The 9,909-nt window shown below is 47.2% G+C and overlaps 1 pseudogene; it reads left to right on the top strand.

Moving 5' to 3' along the window:
- The first annotated feature begins 5,251 nt into the window (after positions 1 to 5,251).
- On the top strand, positions 5,252 to 5,408 carry LOC136136925 (large ribosomal subunit protein eL39-like; annotated as a pseudogene).
- Positions 5,409 to 9,909: the final 4,501 nt, after the last annotated feature.

Raw genomic sequence — 9,909 nt, 5'->3', positions numbered from 1 at the left:
GGAGGGACTTCAGAGCCTGTAGGGAAACAGAAGTCATCTACATGCTGGCCGGAGTAACCCTGTGGCCATTGTCACTGGAGCTGGTCTCTACTTTCCCCTCGTCATGTGCAGAACTCTGTCCTGGGATCGGATGGGTTTGTTCTCCAAAAGAGGCGGATGACTCAGCAACCCTTACACACCCACCTCCTCACCCCCCCCACCCCGGGGGTCTCCCTGAGGCTGGAAGGATGGTGGCCCCGCCCTGTAGGACAGGCACACCTCTTACCTTTCAGCTCTACCAACCCCGTGGAGCACCAAGGCTGGACTGGACTGAACAGAGGCCTCGCAGACAGCCTCTGTTCCAAGCCTGGAGCCAGGGATGGAGGGAAGAGGAGATGGGGGTGGGACAAAGGGCCCATTGTTAGGACTGCTGAGAGGCTTTGGATGGAAGAGTGGCCTTCCTTCAGCCCGAGGTGTTGCTGCATTGGCAGAATCAAAAGACTCCCTCTAATGCAGCTGGTGGGGGTGTAACTGGTACATGTTTCTGGAAAGCTGCTTGGCATCGAGTATTGAGAGCCTTAAACGTGTCCCTGCCCTCCACTTCTAGGAATTTGTCCTAAAAACATAATCTGAAATGCAGGCAAAGACTCTTCTTTAAGAATGTTCTTTCCCAGCGTCATTTATAAACATCCAACAATAAAGAAAAAAAAATCATGGCACACGATGAACTATTAAGCAGTCATTAAAATGGAGTTTGTGAGCATATTATAATAACGTGGGAAAATGCTTACGCCACAGGATCTAAATGAAAAACAGAAGACACTAAACTGTACATACCATACCGCCCCCCCCAAGTATTGAAATGAATTCCTACTTGCATGGAAAAAGATCTAGAAAGGAATATATTAAAAACGTAAGTGGTTAATTCTGGGTGGTAGGAAACTATGATTTTAATTTTGTTCTCTGTACTTTTTAGTACATTCCAATTTTTTTTTAACAACACACATGTCAAACATGTATTGTTCCTATAAGAGAAAAATACTTGTATGTCTGTTTTATACATATAAATTATATATGTATATATATTGTGATTATTAACAAGATAAAGCAAAACTGTCTCAGGGAATTATGCTTAACTGGCTCTTTGGTTCTACCCTTACACGCACACACATATATACTATTCCCAACTCCTGGGTCTTCTGATCTTGGATGCGGTAGATGTATTGAGTTAGCCTTGATCTGACTCTGCCTGGTTGAGGTAGCAAAAGTTGGTCAGCTTGAACTTGCCTGGTACTGGGAAAAAGCTCTCAACTGGACGTCCTGAGGTTTTGGTTCTAATTCTCACTTTGCCACTGCGTGACCTTGGGCCAATTACTTCCCCTCTTTGAGTCTTGGCTTTCCAACTAGAGGATGAGCCATCTGGGCCCCAAAGGCCCAAGGCCCCTTCTGGTTGAAAAATGCTTTATCTACTGGAGTGTAACTCACTGGGCCACGAGAGCCTTGCCCAGGGCAAAAGACAAAGCAAATAGGAGCCCACTCCAGGGAGTCATCAGGGGAGAAAGGAAAGGGGTGAGTGATAACAGCAGAGAGAAAATGTCAAGTGCCCCGACAGAGGCCCCAAGAAACTGCTGTGAGAATTCAGGGCTGGGGGAGAAGCTGCCAATCCAACTGGGCCCTGAGGAAATGACACATGATATTTCCTTGGAAATGATATTTCCAAGGAGGAAATGAAATATCAAAGCTCTGGGAACAGGGGAGTGGAGAAGGTGGATGGTCTGCTTCAGCGAAGGGTGAGGCGAAGGGTGTGGAGAAACAAAAGCCTAGAAAGGAAGCAAGATTAAGATGGGTCATGAATACAGACCAAGGATTCTGTCATTCATTTATTCATTCGTCAAACATTTCCCACGCTTCAGACAGGCAGAGGAAGAGAATTCAAAGTATTAACAGGGGCTGGTATTTTGTAATGGGTGTCACCGCCCACAAGGAAACCAGCCAAGGGAGAAGTGACTCAGAAGCTTCTGAAAGGCATGTGTCTCTAAGCATCAGTTACCAGTCGGGAAGGGGAGCAAGGGTGAGCTCTTTCCTAAAGGCTTTGGTACAACCCGCTAACTTAGCCTCAAAAGCCAATAGAGTGCCCTGGAAAGGGAGTCAGAACAAAAGGGAGGCAGGGGAAGTGGGAAGGGAACCAGCATTGGCTGAGCACCTGCAGGGGCTGCTCTGTAGGGCTTAGGAAATCATGAGCTATGAGATGAGTACAACGGGGGCTCAGAGAAGCCAAGTCACTCATAACTCATCTAAGGCCCCACAGGTAGTATACGGATGAGTTAATGTGTGAGTCAAAGGCCAGAGAAGGCTGCTTGCTCTGTGCCATGTTGCCCCCTGATGTCCTGAGTTTGAACCGTAGAATCTGTGTGCACAGGATCTAGGGCACTGGGCTCAGGTTTGGTGAACCCCAACAAAACCCTGGTAGAGCTGCAGGGGATCGAGAGAAAGGCAGCCAAAGTGACAAGAGCCACAGTGGAAGCCAAGGGGATGGGCTGCTGAACAGGAGCCGTCGTGTGTGGACTGACCACAGGGGTCAAAAGAGCCTCCTGAGGCAGAGGGGAGCAGATTCACACGTTGCCATGCGGAGTTGTCAACGCTCACACTATAAGCTAAGGTCTACTCGCCTGGTGGTGTGGTAGAGCACTTTGTGAATATGCAAATAAACATATCATCGGGAGGTTAATAAATGAATACATTATTATACTACATTTAACACACATAGTACATTATTATAATGCATTTATGGCACAAATTAAGGGCTCAAGAAACGTTAGCACACAGACATACCTTGTGGGATTGATACTACTCTTATCTCTGTTTTACCACTGAAGAAACAGGTGTTTAGAGAAGTTAAGTATGCAGTTCATCTCTAAAAGCACGGTCTGTAAGTGGCAGAACTGGGACTTGAATACAGGCCTGACTCCAGAGATCACACTCTTAGCTGCTAGGTCCTACTTACTGCCTTCTGTGAAACTAGAATGAGGATCACACACCCTGCCACTTGGTGCCCCTGTCGGAGAGTCTGGGGGGCTGGATGGTTTGGGTTTGACATGGTGCGGCAGAGCTGGTGTGGGTATGAAGGGAAAGCTGGGGTTGAGGGCGGGGTAGGTGGAAAGTGCATGCGTATAACAGAGGATCAATATCCACTATGTGTAAAGCACTCTACAATCAAAGACGACACAGAACATAAAAACGGGCAAAGAATATAAATAAGTAACCAGTAGAGATCTTATAAATGATAAGTAGTAAGCTTTGGGAGACACTTAAACTTACTAATTTTTAAGGACATGCAAAGTTAAAAAATACCACTCTTTTACCCACCAGAGTGGCAAAAATTCAGAAGATTGATGATAATATTTAGTGTTGACAAGTGGGTGGGGGGAAACTCTTGTTTACTGCTGATAGACTATGAATTGGCACTGTCTTTTTTGGACAGCAGTTTGACAGTATCAAAATTTAATATGCATATACCCTAGATTCTAATTCTAGGAGTCTATCCAACAGAAATACACATATGCTCAAACATACATTTTTACAAAGATAATTGCTGAAGAACATTGTAACCTAAATGTCCACCAATAAAAGACCCTTGGCATAAATTATGATCCATACATACTCTGAAATACTAGGCAGTTTTTAAATGAGTGAAGTAATGAAGTGGAAAAATATGACAATTTAAGTGAAAAAAAATCACTGGACATTTTGTATAGTATGATCCCAATTGTATAAAAACAACAACCCTATGTGTGTGACTATATGTTCAATATTATATGTATGCTTGTCCTGTATTACACAGAAAGCTATGGATAGATACATACTAAATGATTAATAGGAGGTGGGGAAAGGTAGATTAGAGGCAAGGAGCTATTGTTCTATTTTATATATGCCTTCTGTTAAAATTTGTTACACAAGTCTAAGTTGTTACTGTAATTAAAAATATCAAGTAGGGCTTCCTTGGTGGCACAGCGGTTAAGAATCCGCCTGCCAGTGCAGGGTACACGGGTTTGATTCCTGGTCCAGGAAGATCCCACACGCCACGGAGCAACTAAGCCCGTGAGCCACAACTACTGAAGCCCATGCGCCTAGAGCCCGTGCTCCGCAACAAGAGAGGTCACCGCAATGAGAAGCCCGTGCACCACAACGAAGAGTAAACCCCGCTCACCGCAACTAGAGAAAGCCCGCGCGCAGCAACGAAGACCCAATGTAGCCAAAAATGAATAAATAAATTTTTTAAAAATTAAAAAAATAAAAAAAGCCTGGTGAGGACTTTTCAGTGTATGTGGCATGAAGTCCAGTTTCCTGGCTTAAATTCCTGGAATTCCTCACCACGTCTAAAAAGATATATATATATCAAATAAAGACAACATTTCTTTATAAAGAGCAGGTGGAAGGATGGCAGCCCAAAGACATCTGAGTGTGACTTTCTGACAGGACAAGTCACTTTTGTGTCTGGGGCAGGAGAGAGAGGCCTCCTGGGACTCTGGAGTGATCATGAGTTTTGGAGTCAGAGTTTTCATCCCACCTCCATATATTTGTGACGGTGGGAGAGTTTCTTAACCTTGGTGAGTCTGTCCCCTTGTGGGTATAATAGACATCACTCATGGCTGTGGCTGATTCTGCAGTGTGGCATGTGTCATGCTCTTAGAGCAAATTGGAAAGACCTGGCTAAACGGTTAAACACGGTGGGGGGCAGATACCTGATTTGTAGTGCCTGCCGCTTTCTGTGGTGTAAATACTCCCACCGTGGCTGATTTCAAGCTACCAGTGCGGATCATTCTCCAGTTCACTACAGAAGGACCCCAAAGTTCATCTAGTCTGACCTCCCACCCAGAGCTTGAGCCACCTGCACCATATTCATGGAAAGATGGCCAGACTTGCCCCACAGAACTTGCCTCCACTAGGGGTAGATTTCTCCTGGAAGCCACAGAAAAAATGCTCAGTTCCTCTACTACTTGCCAGCCCTCCTGAGATTTAAAGTCTTGCAGTTTTACTTGAGTCTTTTCTTCTCCAGATTCTTATAACTCACCTCAGCCTTTACTCTGAGCCCCCTTCACCCACCACTGCCCTAGTTCTTCCTCTGGATGAGCCCTCAAAGTCTGCTGCCATGCAGATTCCCCTACACCCCGCCAGAAGGGCAGGGATTTGCTGAGGCTGCTATTTACAATAGCCTGTCTCTCTCTTCCCTTCTCCACCACCTTGGTGTGTGTGGTTGACTCTGTTCCTTGCCATGCCTTCTCACAAGACATTCAGGATCAAGCAATTCCTGGCCAGGAAACAAAAACAGAATTGTCCCACTCGCCCAATGGATTTGCATGAAAACTGGTCATAAAATCAGGTACAACTCTAAGAGGAGATATTGGAGAAGAGCCAAGCTGGGTCTGTAAGGAATCACACACGAGACGGCCCACATATCCATGCTGTATCAAGGTCGCTGGCATCTTACCATATCTAGCTGTCCACTGTCTGGACAGCAGGACATGTTCTATTGGGAAAAATGATTTTCCTCTTTGTTTCTATGCTTCTGCACTAGCAGGTTGGTTCAGTAGTAAATATGTGAGCCCTTTTGTTTGAAAAATAAAATAAAATAAAACAGCTTGGTCGTTGGTCCCAGGATAACTAGCAGCAAGAGGACTATGTCACTGGCAATGGAGGGTGGCTTGAGGGTAGACACTGGATGGGCTCACCAGGGAACCACATGCAGATTTCAGACTGTGGCTGAAGGTCTTTCTTGTATGCTTTGGGCTCTGCCCTTGGCTGGGCTTTGGCAATGTCTGTCCTTTTAAGCCTCCTTCCTCCCACTCAGCTGACTCAGATACTTTAAACCAGTGCATCCTCCTAGAGGCCAGACTGAGTCATCACCCTCCACCGTTAAATAACAGTGAAAAGCAGGTTTGCAATGCAGGGCCCCCCTTCAGCCGGCTCAGGTCTGAACAGAGCAGAGTCTGCCGGGGACTGTTCTCCACTGCACGTGGCTAACTCTCCTCCCCATCTTGCCTGGCAGGACTTCTAAGCCCTAGCCTTGCCCATCTGCCAAAGCTCAGTGTAGCTCAGTGCCCAGGGAGTGAGAAAGATGGAGTTGATGCCTCCTCAGTGTCCCCACCCCATGCAACACATTCTTTTTAAAGTCAGTCTTCTAAGAACTCTTGGACCTGCTGTGCTTTTACCTTCTCACTTTGCTTCTCTCTACCCTCCTGGCCCCAACCGGGACGCAGACACAACCTTCCGCCTAAAAGAGGTGTTGGGTGAGGTGTCATTTCTGCTGATGGGGGGGAGGGATGAGAGGCAGTGAGCAGGGGGGCAGCTGAGATTTCTGAAGCAGGCAAAGCCTCCCCTCCTCATACCATCTTACCCCATGTCACTGCCTCCCCTCTCTGCTCCCACGCTTTGGAAAATAACAAATGTATCCACCCTAAAACATAAATGGGATTTACAATCTTGAAGTAAGTTTGCCTTTGAAAAGAGGCTATCGGGGAGCATACGTCTTTATTGCCTCTCAGGAAGGCTTACAAGTCTGCCTCACCCACCCAAATCCTAGCAGGTTTAGACCTGCTCTCTTCGGGAAGTGTACCCACAGCCCTGGTTTCAGGAGGCTCAGCACTCCTGTTCTTTAAGTTCCTTGGGGGTATTAGTTCTATTTCCCCAAGTAGACTGTCAGTGTCCAGTGGGCAGGACAATGTTTCACACCTCTCCGTATCCCCCCAAAGAGTCTGACCCATGCTGGGAATACTGAGTCTTCAATAAATAGTCATTTATCCATCCATCCATCCATTCCCATCCATCCATCCATCCATCTTTCTGTCCATCCATTCATCCATTCATCTGTCCATCCATCCATCAATCTATCCATCCATCCAGCACATGGACTGCATGCCTACCACACACTATGTAGGTCTGAGGATATAGGTAAGTTACTATCTCCATGTGACCTGTGGTGGGGGATTGATCTGTAAGTCCAAAGAAATTATTTTTATTAATATACAATGCTAGCAACTATAGGACACTTTGCAGTTAAAAAAATGCCATCATAGCCCAGTGGATTTCAGAGTCAGGAACAGCTAGTTTGTGGCAAGCTGAGACTAACATCCGGGCCTGTCCAACACTGTTCATTGGCTTCCCAAGCATCACAGAGCTGTGCTGAGAGGCGTATTTACAGTTTAGAACAAGAGGGACACTTTCCTACTCCAGGGGTTCCCCCTTCCCCGATGAGACCCTTGGGTTGACACGGTTCCATCCCAGAAGGTGCCCTGTCAAAGTGGCGAGGAGACTCTGGGTGCTGGCAGGACACAGCCCTGCTGAAGGGCTCCGGTCTCTGGCTGGCCCTTCTCTGACTGTGCCGGCAGCTGCATGGCTTTGCTGCTGACAGCCGGCCGTGCAGAGCCCCGAGCCGGGCCCCAACTCCCCTGGCTGGGCAGGGAGTCCTTTCTGCCTTGGCTCGCTGCCACGCCCTGGGAGTTACTCAGGCGTGGGTGTTCTTTGGGCTGGATCTAAACCCTGCAGCTGACAGATTCTAAGCCTCCCTTGCCTCCACTCCTCTCCGCACCCCAAAACCCAAATACCTCTGGGGCTGCTGGAATAGACAGGAACCGAGAAAAGCTTCCAGGGCCCTTTCAGCCTCTGACGACAGGCGGGGAATCCCTCTGGGTCGGGGTCTCCTCTTAGAGCAGCAGTCTCAGCCGGGTTAGAGGAAAAAGGCTTTGGGAGTAAAAAAGAGTTTGTTGAGGCTAAGCCACTTCCTTCTGAGTTTTCCTCCTCTCCCTCTCATGCACAAACTTGGGAAAGTTGCAAAAGAGGCTGGGCTGGGGTGACCTCAGCCGTGTGGGTGGAGGGAGTGGGAGGGTGGGAAAGCCAGGCTTCCGAGCTGAGTAGATTTGGGGCCCCTTGAGAATTTAGTTTACAGGGACTCTGGTCCTGGGGGGAGTGAGGCATAGGAGACATGAGGGTGGGCCCTTGTGGGTCAGAGGGTCTGCAAGGTAACGTACCAGTTTGTGGGCACCATAAAAAGCCTCTGGCTGCTTTTAGGAACTTCTGCCTCTGTTGCTGGAAGCCGCCCAGTAAAGGGGCCCTTTTGTTGGTTGAATTATCAGACTCACATGTGTAGTAGATTCCCTCCTGCCATCAGCCTGGTTGGGAGAAGCTCTAGTTCTCACACCTTGCCCTCACTTTAATACCGCACACACACACAACATCTACACACACACACACACAAGTACACCACATCAACACACACACACACACACACACACACACACACACACACACACAGAACCAGATTTGTGAGATGGGAGGCAAGTCCTGACATCTCCCTGTGCCTCTCAGATGAGAATGTGTGACCCAACCTGAAGTTCTTGGGAGACTACAGTAAGTTAAAATGTTAGTGTGAGACAGATTTGAGCTGCCTGGAACTATGCCTTGGGTAACTATGGTTGGCAGATTAAACAGGAATAAAGTGAGTTTAGACACGCCCAAATGGATCCCTTTAAGGCTTATAATACGTTTGATGCGCCCCTCCACTCCCACATTCCTCCTGAGGTGGGGTTTTTCCTCCTTGGAGTTCCATCCTTTGTTTAATAATCCTCACCGTCAAAAAGTTCTTCCTTTTCTCCAATCTGAGTCTCTGACGCTGCTTCTTTGCTACAGTCTAGGTCTGTCTGGTCAGGTAGACTATACATTCCTCAAGGGTGGACTTAATATCCCTCAACCCACACTAGGCCACATGCAGTGCTAGATACAGGCCCTGGAGAGGAGTTTTTGGTGGAACAAAAGCTCCAGTTGAAGCTCATTTCTTTGTTTCACTAGCAAACATGCCTGGAGGGAGGGTGCAGTGATTTCCATGAAGTGTAGTATTGGACAGGATACATTAAATTTGGAAAAATTCTAGGGCATATTCCACTTGGTTTACTTTGGAAAGGGTGCCTCCATTCGCCCTCAGGACAACCACTAGTTTATGACAGCCAGTTTGCCCTTAATTTGGTGCCCTTTGGAATCCCCCGCCCCCCCATTCTTCTGCTTTTCTGAGATCAGGTTTTAAATGAACGTGTGTGTGTGTGTGTGTGTGTGAGAGAGAGAGAGAGAGAGAGAGAGAGAGAGAGAGAGAGAGAGAGAGAGAGAGAGAGACGGGTATCTGTAGAGGTATAGAGGCACATTTGAGCCTCTTTCAGAGAACATGTAAAAGTTACCATGGGCCCGACGGCTGCTGTGGGTGCTTTTGGGTAGGGGAAGTGAACTGTCCTCAGCTAGTCATTACAGCCTCTGAATATGGGACTGAAATTTATACTTTTAGGGGATGTTTGCAAACTACCCTTAACACCTTTGGAAGCCAAGTCACTAACCACCTTCAGGCTCTAGTCCCCACTTCCTCTGTCTGCATGGATCAAAAGTCAGCAACTTCCCTTCTCTTCCTCTGACACATGATCCACTGGAAAATGGTGTCCAGCTTCTACTCTGCAGGGGAGGCCCTGACACTGTGTTCATTGAAGTTCCTTCCTTTCTTCCCTCTTGCACACATTCATTCAATAATCTGAGTGTGTCAGACCCTTTGGGGGACACAAAATGGATACTTGTATTTTATCAGTGGAAATAAGACATGGTTCAAACTCACCTCTGGCCCTCACCACCGCCCTGCCAATGATACATTCTGAGCTGCCCTCAGTCTACCGCCTTGGTGGAGGTGCCTGTGTTTGCTGCAAATCTGTAGTCAGCTTGGAAACTCACCTTGTATCTATTCCCCTTCTCTTTCTTCTTCACTTCCCTTTCCCCCTTTCTTACTTCCTTTGAATTGAACTTCCCAATAAAATGTTAAATATAAGCTTCTGACTCAGGCATTTAAAAAAAAATTTCCCCTTAAGGAAACAGGCCCAAGATAGGACTCCATAAATATTTGTTGGG

Source organism: Phocoena phocoena, chromosome 1, assembly GCF_963924675.1.
Source record: "Phocoena phocoena chromosome 1, mPhoPho1.1, whole genome shotgun sequence".
NCBI classification, from domain to species: domain Eukaryota; kingdom Metazoa; phylum Chordata; class Mammalia; order Artiodactyla; family Phocoenidae; genus Phocoena; species Phocoena phocoena.
The sequence above is the reverse complement of the archived record's forward strand: the minus strand, read 5'-3'. Positions and strand labels throughout refer to the sequence as shown.